The sequence below is a fragment of the Varanus komodoensis genome, unplaced genomic scaffold, assembly GCF_004798865.1.
Source record: "Varanus komodoensis strain SLA01 unplaced genomic scaffold, ASM479886v1 scaffold116, whole genome shotgun sequence".
Lineage (NCBI taxonomy): Eukaryota > Metazoa > Chordata > Lepidosauria > Squamata > Varanidae > Varanus > Varanus komodoensis.
In genome coordinates, this window is record NW_025335333.1 from 165,073 (window position 1) to 174,319 (window position 9,247).

Below are 9,247 nucleotides of genomic sequence, written 5' to 3' on the forward strand. Positions count from 1 at the left end.
AAGGTTAATGACCAAGGAAACAGCCCTTGCCAGTAATCCTCCAGCCCCCCCACCCAGCAATTCAAGCCTGTTTGCTCCCCCCAGCTATTAATAAACCCACTTCCTGGCCTCTGTCTTTTAAAGGGGATCCTTAATGATTTTACAAGTGGATGGGGTGTTTTATTCTTCTTTTGAAGAGACCCAAGCTTGTAAAATGTTTACCTCCCCCCCCCCCCCCTTGCCGGAGAATTTCAAAGTTGGGCTTGTTATTGTAGAAGTGAAAAGATCTGCCCGCGCCGCCCCCCAGTAAGGGGGGAGCCAGAGCACTGAATGGGAAGGTCCCAGTTTAATAGAAGCTGTCCTCCCCCATGATGAGGTCACCCAGATATGTTGGACTGAAAGTCCAACAACCCAGCCAGCATGTCCAGCTGAGGCTGAGGTTGCAGTCATGCTCATCTGGATGGCCCAGGCTGCAGAAGGCTCAGGGACATTCCACAGCCACCAGAAACCTGCATGCATTCTGGGATTGGGGAGGAATGGGAGCACTGAAAGGGCTTCTGAAAATGGATTGTGATCTGGCCCTTGTACTATGGGGTGATAGATTTAAATCAAAGTTATATCAGAGGGATTTCCAGCCATCCTGTGTGGTGTGGTGGTTAAGAGCGTGGGACTGGGACTCAGACGATCCGGGTTCAAGTCCCCGCTTGGCCATAGAACCAGCTGGGTAACTTTGGGCCAGTCACAGACTCTCAGCCCAACCTGCCTCACAGGGTTGTTGTTGTGGGGTTAAGATGGAGGAGGAGATGTGAGCTGCCTTAAGCCGTTTGGGGAAAAAGGCAGGATATAAATTGAAAAATGAAAATGAAATGAAAAAAATATACTTCATGATCCAAAGGGCGAGTCACAGCATTCTTTGTACGATCACACAGGAAATGCTGGGGTGCTATTATCAGTGCCCCGTCAGTATCAATGCACTGAGTGGTCAACAGGGCTCAGAAAAATCACTCTGCAGTAAGAAACGTGGCAACAGTTTTCTTCGGCAAATATCCTACCAGCAAGCCTGCCGGGCAGAAGGCTACCTTTCACGGGTCCGTGAAAGAAGCTACACTGGACCACATGCTGGCCCACCCCAGCATGCACTGTTTCACTTGGCTTGGCTTGAACTGCTCCAGTGCGTGCTGCAAGCAGCTAGTAGGACATTTTCTCTGTCATGATCCGTATGTCCAGGGATGACTTAACAGCCCTTAGGAGACTCTCAGTGGGCCTCATTTGAGGTGCTCCTTTTCACACCCCAAGAAGTTGCAAAAAGTGGCAAGGGCCAAATATATTAGCAGACAAACAAGATTGTGCAGGCTCCACTAAGATGAAGAACTGAAATGCTGAGGAAAAGCAGAAATGAATGAAGGTATCAATACCAGTCTTGAGGACTACTGAATTGATTTGAAAATGGCTCACTGTTGTGACTGCACAGAGTTGTGTGCACAATCACTATGGCCCACCCAGAGGACACATCACCTCCCTCTAGCCGGCACCCTAATTATTCAAGCTGAGGGAGGGAGGGGAAGGAGCCGGTTTAAAAGTTAACAAGCCACTTAATTGTTAATTGCTGTGAAAAGGCCAAGCGCTCTCTCTACTCCAATCTGCCACCTGTAGCCACTGGTATCCAAGAGTGTCATCTGGCCACCTTTGCTCTCTACGTGTACTGGAAGGTTACAAGAAAGCTACATATTACTGGGAGACCCTGGTGCGTTCCAGGCACATTGCCTGCCTTTGAGGGGCCATGTCATCTCTTGTCCGCTCACTGATTTATTCCTGCTTTCCCCAAGGGCTCCAGATGAGTAAAGGGAAGAAGGAACGTCCTTAGTTACACCATGTTTTTGAAGCTGTCTCTTATAAAATGGTCACAAGGGTTAGTCACAAGGGTTAGGCATCATGAGGAGGCAAGATACACTGAAAAGACAATAATGCTAGAGAAAGTCAAAGGCAGAAGAAAGGGAAGATCAAATCTGAGATGGATCCACACACCCTTGAGTTTGTAAGAGCTGAGCAAGACATTTTCAAGGGCCCAGAACTCAGAGGTGACTTTACAGCATGTAAACCACAACAATAGGCCATAACATATGCAATCATATACTGCCTAAAATCCCAAACTTGTTGTAAAAATAAAGATTAAGTTTGAGACTATGTGGGGAAGCGATTCTTTATGCGTGTTCAGATCCAGCAACTCCCTTGCTTTACACTTGGAAATATTCTTGCTCTGCATTTCCAGCACTGAACAGGGAGTTGACCAAGGGTCCCCCCATTCTGGAGGGGAGGAGAATGAGCCAGGATTTGGGGGGCACCACCATTGCCTTAGGATGCTGCAAGAGACTATAAAGGGTTCTATAGCCTTCATTCTTCCATTTTTTCCCCCAGAATGAATTTTCTGTGGTAAGAAAGAAAATGGAACCAGCAGTGGAAAAATACAAAAGAGCTGCAAGTGGCGAATCATTAGGTTGTCTAAGCCCCACTGCCCTGGTCCAGAAATTCCAAGCACCATTAAAGCCTTGCCTGGAAACATTTTAAGTTAAAGGCAAGTGTTTTGGGATATGATCAAATCTATAACTAGCTAGGTTGGTGTCATTTCATTTCAGCCTGCTCTGAGAAACTGCCCCATGAAACATTTTTAAAGCAGCTTTTAAGAATGCATTATTTAGTAAGTTTTGCCTTTTATTTGATCAGATTGGAAACCATTTATTGTGTATGTATTTAGAGAAAACAGAGGAAGGATTCCTGTGGTTTTTCCTGAGACAATGTTATATTTTACAGTCTGTTTAAATATCTGGAGCATTTAGGCTGTAGCTAATTTTATCTATTAATGATCTAGATTTGGATGTATTTTTTAAAGTAGTATATTAAGTACTGCTTTTTAGACTTCTCTGATTTTCTGTGTATTCTGAAAAGTGCCTAGAGATTTTCCTTGAATACAGCAATGCTTTTTGAAGAATATGTTAGAAGTTGCTAATTCGTATAGCTGCCTCTTTGTTTGCTTGCTCAAATTTAAATCTACAACCTGGATGTAACTCTTTGCACTTTATCCCTTCAGTCAACAGAACCCCCTCTCTTGCAAGGGAAGTTCAAGGCAAGTGTTAGTATTTTTGGAGTCTCCCATGCAGCATTTAAGCTACAACTTCCTCTCCTTTAAGTACAGTTAATGCAAGGGGTAGAAGAGGTGGAGATGAAACCCCAATGTTCTAATTAAAGGAATTAATTCTGCAGTCTTTGTTCAGCCTGCTCAGACGCTTCTCTCCTTCCTTCCCCCTCTTTTCTCCCCTCACCCTCTATCTGGCTCTTGATGAGAGACCCGTTGTCCCGGCAGAAATTGTATTCCCTGGCCCATCTCCAAGGGTAATTGATGCAGGTGGAGATTAAATGTGAAGGTGTGAGACAGATGTTCATGCAGAGGCATCCATCCCTGACAAGTCCAGGTGTGGGAAGCAGGAGGGGAACAGGACAAAAGACAGACAGGGTTGAACAGATTTGCAATCTTAGCACATGGAGCGGAGTGTGATTGTCGCAGGCAACTGCATAACGTGCAGGTCTCAGGCCCGTCTGGGTCCATCAGGCCCATCCACTGTGTCTGGAAAGCTATGAGGCCAAAGCAGCAGCCAATGGCGAGTCTCTTCATATGCCTCAACTGTGGCTAACTCCTGGCATGTTTCCTTGCTGATACCAGTTGCCCCTCTTTAAAACACAGCTCTTGTGTTTCCCTAAAGGAGAAATTAGAAATGCCTTGAAAATGCTTTCGGGACACTCATGCATCCGTTAAAGCAACCTTCCTCAAGCCAATGGCCATTCCAGTCAACAACGATGGGAGCAGCAATCCAACACATCTAAAGGTACCAGCATGGCGAAGGCCGCATAAGCACAAGCCAAGTCTGACCTCCCCATATGCTCTTCAGATAAATCCTCAAAAGTGAGGGGTGGGGAGAAAAGGATGCTTTTTCTCTGGGTGCACATGCCATGTCAGCACACAGCATGAACGTGGGCCACTGGGTTCCTTCATACCCTTGCCTTCCATTGTAACGGCCTACTCTGCAAGTAGGCCGTTGCAATGGAAGGCTGGCTGGCATGATGGGAGATGTAGTCCAAAGCATGTGGAGGAACCTGGTAGCCTACCCCTTGTCTATGCTCTGAATGTGAGCCAGAATGAAAGAGGTTTCAGACCATCATGGTTTTCACCACAGAAGGTGTTGAGGATTCTTCCTTGGTCCCCCTATGCCAGATAGACTACCACACACAGTATCTCGGTTGAAGGATATGGGATGAAAAAGCGGAAGCCACAATACGTAAACTAAATTTGCAAGTGTACTGAAGCTGTAGCTGAAGCTTCTTAAAGCATGCCGGAGTACTTGGCGTCCTCTTGAGAATGCTACTGCAGTAGTCTCCTTGAAGCAAGCGGCAAGAAATGGGGTGGGCTTACTCAAAGAAAGAACTCCCGGTCCCAAGTGGGGGAGTGCCATGCCATTTTCATTGCAGGGGTGACGAACACTCCCAGGAATGCTCCAGAGGCTGAAGTTCTCCTTTGCAGAGAACTTCCTAGCCTGGAGGGTGAATTCCAAAGAATGACACCACCAGCTCTAACACAGGGTGCTCTCCCTCCCTGCAGGGCTAGAAGGTAGGAGATGACAATGCAAGAATAGTCATCCCTCCTCTTAAAAGGAGGTTGCAGGAATGGGATGGAGAGAAGCCCCCACAATAGTCCCACACTAGCCTACCCTTTCTTTCAGGCACCTGCAGCATCCCCCTATTACCCCAAGATTCTGGCACTTTCTCTGGTGACTCCTTCCCTGTGACCCAGTGGGCTTGTCAAAATTGGAGCCTTGGATGAAATTGCTGGGAGGAGAGACAGAGCCAGCAGGATCCCAGGCATTGCAATCCTGTAAAAGAGGTTTCTCCATCTGTATGCCAGCATCCCTGAAGATCAAAGGCATGAAGAGAAGTAGCCCTTGTGATGGGGACTTAACTTCTACAGGATTAGCTTCCCCTTGAGGTTCACCAGAACTGGATCATTTTTCAGAAGCATTCGAATGGCCTGAGTTGGGGCAAGAATAGAGTGATTTGGTGCTTGGAATTCTAGTGCACTTTTTGGAGTGTTTTTTATGCATCATTGATAGTTTCAGGATGGTGCAGGCATGATTATTTAAAATTATTATCGTGAATCATTCTTATTAATATTGCATTGTCAGCATCATGGAGCCACTGAGGTTAAAAGATGTTTGAGACTCCAATCCCACACAAGAGCCTGCAGTGCACAAACAAGGAGAAACCTGTGTTGCTGCCTTCCAGGAAATAAGGTTTTATATCATCCCTGGGTAACTTGTTCTGGAGTTACCCAACACTTCTGCAGAGGAAGCACCTTGTCAGAAATTCATCTTGCTGAATTGCACCACAACTAGTTCCCATGTTATCACAAGGAAACCCCTTGGCAGCAAATTTACTGTGCTACTACTGCATCAAGCCTCTCATGAAATCTAGTTTTGATGGTCTTGGTATCTTGCCCGTGAATCTGAAGTTGTGGACCCGCACTTAGCACTGTTAACAAGTGGCTAAGCAAAAGGCAGATCTGTCCTGTGGGGCTCAGCTGAACCAAGGAAATTAGCAGGAAGAGCACAAAAGCAGGATGCTGCTCAGGGCTGGCTCCAGGTTTTGGAGGGCCTCCCCCATGGGCTCCCTCCCTCAGGGAGTGTATCATCTCCCTACCTCTGCCGCCAGCTGCCATTGCTCATCCACCTCTTTGATTTCATCCTTGCTACCACGTGCTTTCTGGGCAGGCAAAAACCCAGGGAGCAAATTAGCAGTGGTGGCTGTTGCCCCACACCACCACCACTGTTGCCTGGGCCAGAGCGAGTAGCAAGTCAACAGGCAGCTTGGAGTGGGGAAGAGAAGCACATCCAAGTGGCTTTTGCTGGTGGGCCCTGAGTGAGGTGTGGGCCCTTAACAGATGCTCCTTCACAACAGCTCTGCTTCTGCGCATGGGCCTTTCCCAAGCACTTCAGAGCAGGCAAATGCACTGGTTAATTGTGCTCCCTATTAACTCCTTGGCTGGGAAATTGCCAACTAGATGTTCCACCCTAGACATAAAAATTACCCCCGTCGGCCTGCCTTGGGGATTATCCCTCAACCACGATGTGGTGCTCGGCACAGTTCTACCCCGCTGCCTCCAAGGCTTTTGCCGCCTGCAGCTGTTGCTCTGTGAGGCAGCCGGAAACAGGGGGCTGCACGGCTCCCCGGCACCCGCTCACGCCTAGTTTTGCCAGCCTCTTGCTCAGCACCTGCACTCCTCCGAACGAACTGCTGCTGCGGTTGGGGGTGAGTTTTTATGAGAGATTTGCCTGCTCGTCTGCCTGGGACAGCGTTTGGCTGGTGGGCCTCTCTGGAAGTTTATGGCCTGACTCCTGCTTCCTTCAAGGTTTATGGTGGCAAAACACCAGGTTGGTTAACATTTTAATAAGGGTCACCTAAAACTGATGCAGGGGGAGGGGGAGCCTGAGAGCTGAAGGCTGAAGGGAAGGGAAACAATAATTTCTCCAAAGTATTTCATGGAAGACACAAAGAGACAAGGAGGACTTGAGGTTAAATGAATATTTCTATTTGACATGGGTGATTTTTAAAGGTTATATAGCAGGGGCTCAGAGGGTGGCGGGAGGCTGATAATTAAAAACAAACATAACCTGAAAGAAGACAAAAGGCAAAATGAAAGAACAAAAATATATTAGGAAGGAATTAAACATGGCAACCAAAGAGAGTTTGAATAAGAGGAAAAGTAAGGTGCAAGTATTTGGGGCTTTTTAAATTTAGAAAAATGGTGGTAAAGATTATAATATAGAACCAGCAAGTATTATTAATTTCATATCTTGTCAATACATTGCTTTATTAATATGGCTTATATAAAGTTATTAAGACATTTAATCTTATTTGTAAGACAGGGATATAAAAACTCAGTCTGGTGGCCAATTTGGCGTACCAATCTGCCCCCCTGGGATTCTCCAGATGGCTACCTCCTCTTTCCCGATCACCAATCAGATGGAGGATTCCAGGCCTTTCTGAAATTCTTCCTCATTCTAAGGCTGTGTTCCTGGCAGTCACAGCATTCAGCTAAAATATGTGGATAGTTTTGGTATTTTGGTCCTATCCCCTTTGCCTTTGGTCCTACCCACCACTGGAATGTGGCCTACGAGTACTTCTCTGAAATTGAATTTGGCCCTCAAGGATCAAGAGATTTTGCACCCCTGCTTTGAATTCTCCCATCCACAATACGAGGAACTAGGAATAGTGGTCTACATTACAGGGCTGCTGTGAATCAGGATACTGAGACTGTGTGTGCAAAGGAACTCTTCAATCAGGCTGCTATCCTGAGTCTAATTAGATGACTGTAGTCACAACTGGTTCGCTCCTAGCATTCCATCAAAGCAAAGGCTTCAGGAGAGCAGACATGTCTCTTGATATTTAACTCAGTTTTTAAAAAACTCAATAAGATTTGTACTCTGCTTGCCAAACTAAGATAAAAGTTGTGAAAAATTCTTTCCATACCTCCCTTTGGTTAAATTCTTAAGGGAAAGGGTTTCGGCATTAGGTCACACAAGCGGAAGAAAAACAAAATAGGTTATTTTAGAGGTGAATAATAGATTACTGATGTCATCCTGTGCGTGCATGCGTGCATTTGTGCCAAGCTGTTGCAAGGGCGGGTGGGAAGAAATTCCTGTGAGCATGAGTGATAAATTTCCCTAAAAGCAACCTATCTTGATCTCTTAGACTGGCCAAAAAGACCCATTTTCATTATCACCTCCAAGTGCCAACTCTGGATGCCAAGTACAATAAAGCAATGTAAACTATTCAAATGAAGTTAATTTTACAAAGTTTACCATTATTATCATCAGTATACTATTTGTAATTTAACTTGCAAGTTGTAATTTTGCTGAGTATATTTTGTAATATTATTATAAGGATTCAGGGCACAACCCCCTTCATGATAAGACAGAAAATATTTTTATTTATTTATTTATTTATTAAAACATTTTTATGCCGCCCCATTCGCCGAAGCCTCGGGGCGGCTTACAACAAAAAGATTAAAATAACATTTTAAAATATATACAATAAAATACAAATATATAATATAAAACATACACTATAAAACAAGCCGCCCTGGCCAAATAAAATTCAATAATATTAACATTTAAAATACTGCTTAAATAAAAAGGTCTTCACCTGGCACCGAAAAACAAATAACGACGGCGCCAGGCGGACCTCTCTGGGGAGCGCATTCCATAACTTAGGCGCCACCGCTGAGAAAGCCCTCCTCCGAGTAACCACCCTCCTAACTTCTTCCATGGAGGGCTCCCGGAGAAGGGCCTCTCCCGCCGATCTCAGGGGGCGGCTGGGCATATAAGGATGTAAGCGCTCCTTCAGGTAACCAGGACCCAAGCCGTTTAGGGCTTTATAGGTCATTACCAACACCTTGAATTGGGCCCGGACTTCAATGGGAAGCCAGTGAAGCTGACGGAGAACTGGAGTCATGTGAACATAACGTCCAGTCCCCGTCAGCAGCCTGGCAGCTCTATTTTGGACCAATTGAAGTATCCGGACCGTCTTCAAGGGTAGCCCCACGTAGAGCGCGTTACAGAAGTCCAGACGGGAAGTCACCAACGCATGTGTCACTGTCGCAAGGCAGTCATTCTCCAGATAGGGGCGCAGCTGATGAATTAGCCGAAGCTGGAGGAAAGCGCTCCTTGCCACTGCTGTTACCTGAGCTTCCAGTGAAAGCTCTGGGTCGAGGAGCACTCCCAAGCTGCGAACCTTGTCCCTAAGAGGGAGTGCAACCCCATTCAGGACAAGGTTCAATTCACGCTCTCCGAAGCTCGATCCACCAACCAACAGGACCTCCGTCTTGTCTGGATTGAGCTTCAGTTTATTGGCCCTCATCCAGCCCATTACCTCGGCCAGGCACCGGTTCAGTACAGCCACTGCCTCACCTGGATTGGTGGAAAACGAGAGGTAGAGCTGGGTATCATCAGCGTACTGATGGTTCCGCAGCCCACACCTCCTGATGACCTCTCCCAGCGGTTTCATGTATATGTTAAACAGCAAAGGGGACAAAATGGACCCCTGCGGTACTCCATGGCATAGCTGCCATGGCGCAGAGCCATAGTCCCCCAGCACCACCTTCTGGAACCGGCCATTGAGATAGGAGCGGAACCACTGCAAAGCAGTGCCTCCAACCCCCAATCCC